Source organism: Arachis ipaensis, chromosome B6 (assembly GCF_059453495.1).
Source record: "Arachis ipaensis isolate K30076 ecotype BB chromosome B6, ASM5945349v1, whole genome shotgun sequence".
NCBI classification, from domain to species: Eukaryota; Viridiplantae; Streptophyta; class Magnoliopsida; order Fabales; family Fabaceae; genus Arachis; species Arachis ipaensis.
In genome coordinates, this window is record NC_142441.1 from 93,218,122 (window position 1) to 93,221,133 (window position 3,012).

The 3,012-nt window shown below is 42.0% G+C and overlaps 1 non-coding gene across 1 annotated transcript; it reads left to right on the forward strand.

The window, feature by feature from the left end:
• The first annotated feature begins 2,580 nt into the window (after window positions 1–2,580).
• LOC148561801 (small nucleolar RNA R71) lies at window positions 2,581–2,688 on the forward strand. Its single transcript, XR_015887016.1, has one exon. It is a non-coding gene; the product is annotated as a small nucleolar RNA R71 (small nucleolar RNA).
• Window positions 2,689–3,012: the final 324 nt, after the last annotated feature.

Below are 3,012 nucleotides of genomic sequence, written 5' to 3' on the forward strand. Positions count from 1 at the left end.
GATCTTTTCTAATTTCATGGAGGATGATGGAGTGCTCTTGATGTTCCACCCTTAGTTGCTCCCAATAATTGTGTGGGGGAAAATGTATCCCCTGAGGTATCTCAGGGATCTCTTGATTTGCAGTCAAATGTTCTACCACTAAGCTATAGATCCTTTACATGAATCTCTCCATCTCCCATGACTTGGAGGTGGAAGCTTTTGTCTTCCCTTTTCTCTTCTCTCTCTTTTTTTTTTGAGGTTTCTCTGGCCTTGGGTGCCATCAATGGTTATGGAAAAGCAAAATAAGCAATGCTTTTACCACACCAAACTTAGAATGTTGCTCGCCCTCGAGCAGGAGAAGAAAGAATAGATGAAGAAGAAGATGTGGAAGAAACTAGGATTATGAGGAGGGAAGGTGGGGATCCTGTGGGATCCACAGATCCTGAGATGATCCTGTGAGGTTCACAGATCTTGAGGTGTCAAGGATTTACATCCCTACACCAATTAGGCATGTAAAATGCCTTTGCATGCAATTCTGGCGTTTAAACGCCGAACTGATGCTTGTTCTGGGCGTTCAACGCCCAGATGCAGCATATTTCTGGCGTTGAACGCCAGCTTCATGCTTGTTTCTGGCGTTCAGCGCTAGCTCCATGCTCTGTTCTGGCGTTGAACGCCAGACAGATGCTCCTTACTGGCGTTTGAACACAAGTGAACTCCTCCTCCAGGGTGTGCTATTTTTAATGCTGTTTTTGATTTTTCTTCAATTTTTTCAGTTGTTTTTGTGACTCCACATGATCATGAACCTATGAATACATATAACTAATAAAAATATAATTAAATAAAAATTGGGTTGCCTCCCAACAAGTGCTTCTTTAATGTCAATAGCTTGACAGTGGGCTCTCATGGAGCCTCACAGATGTTCAGAGCATTGTTGAGACTCCCCAACACCAAACTTAGAGTTTGGATATAGGAGTTCAACACCAAACTTAGAGTTTGGTTGCGGCCTCCCAACACCAAACTTAGAGTTTGACTGTGGGGGCTCTGGTTGACTCTGTTTTGAGAGAAGCTTACTGTGCCTCTTTTCAATGTTTACAGAAGGATGTCCTTGAGTTTTAAACTCAAGGGAGTCCTCATTCAATTGAAGGACTAGTTCACCTCTGTTAACATCAATCACAGCTCTTGATGTAGCTAGGAAGGGTCTTCCAAGGATGATGGATTCATCCTCATCCTTCCCAGTATCTAGGATTATGAAATCAGCAGGGATGTAAAGGCCTTCAACCTTTACTAACATGTCCTCTACTTGTCCATAAGCCTGTTTTCTGGAATTGTCTGCCATCTCTAATGAGATTTTAGCAGCTTGTACCTTAAAGATTCCCAGTTTCTCCATTACAGAGAGTGGCATGAGGTTTATTCCTGACCCGAGGTCACATAGAGCCTTCTCAAAGGTCATGGTGCCTATGGTACAAGGTATTAGGAACTTTCCAGGATCCTGTTTCTTCTGAGGTAATCTCAGTTGATCCAATGCATTTAGTTCATTGGTGAACAGGGGAGGTTCATCTCCCCAAGTCTTATTACCAAATAAATTGGCATTCAGCTTCATGATTGCACCAAGGTACTTGGCAACTTGCTCTTCAGTGACATCCTCATTCTCTTCAGAAGAAGAATACTCATCAGAGCTCATAAAGGGCATAAGGAGGTTCAATGGAATCTCTATGGTCTTTAGATGAGTCTCAGATTCCTTTGGTTCCTCAGAGGGAAACTCCTTATTGATCATTGGACGTCCCAGGAGGTCTTCCTCCTTGGGATTCACATCCTCCCCTTCCTTCTTGGATTCCGCCATGATGGTTATATCAATGGCCTTGCACTCTCCTTTTGGATTCTCTTCTGTATTGCTTGGGAGAGTACTAGGAGGGGTTTCAGTGATTCTTTTACTCAGCTGGCCCACTTGTGCTTCCAAATTTCTAATGGAGGACCTTGTTTCATTCATGAAACTCACAGTGGTCTTAGATAGATCAGAGACTAAGTTTGCTAAATTAGAGGTATTTTGTTCTGAGTTCTCTGTCTGTTGCTGAGTGGATGATGGAAAAGGCTTGCTATTGCTAAACCTATTTCTTCCACCATTATTAAAGCCTTGTTGAGGCTTTTGTTGATCCTTCCATGAGAGATTTGGGTGATTTCTCCATGAGGGATTATAGGTGTTTCCGTATGGTTCACCCATGTAATTCACCTCTGCTATTGCGGGGTTTTCAGGATCATAAGCTTCTTCTTCAGAAGATGCCTTTTGAGTACTGTTGGATGCAGCTTGCATTCCATTCAGACTCTGAGAAATCATATTGACTTGCTGAGTCAATATTTTGTTCTGAGACAATATGGCATTCAGAGTATCAATTTCAAGAACTCTTTCTTCTGAGGCGTCCCATTACTTACAGGATTCCTCTTAGAAATGTACATAAACTGGTTGTTAGCAACCATGTCAATGAGTTCTTGAGCCTCTGCAGGCATTTTCTTTAGGTGAATGGATCCACCTACAGAAGTATCCAATGACATCTTAGCTAATTCAGACAGACCATCATAGAATATATCCAGGATGGTCCATTCTGAAAGCATGTCAGAAGGACACTTTTTGGTCAGTTTCTTGTATCTCTCCCAAGCTTCATAAAGGGATTCACCTTCTTTCTGTCTGAAGGTTTGAACATCCACTCTAAGCTTGCTCAGCTTTTGAGGAGGAAAGAACTTGGCTAAGAAAGTGGTGACCAGCTTATCCCAAGAGTTCAGGCTATCCTTAGGTTGAGAGTCCAACCATATTCTAGCTATGTCTCTCATAGCAAAAGGGAAAAGCATGAGCCTGTAGACTTCAGGATCTATTCCATTAGTCTTAACAGTATCATAGATATGCAAGAATTCAGTTAAGAACTGAAAAAGATCTTCAGATGAAAGTCCATGAAACTTGCAGTTTTGCTGCATCAGAGAAACTAATTAAGGTTTCAGCTCAAAATTGTTTGCTCCAATGGCAGGAATTGAGATGCTTCTTCC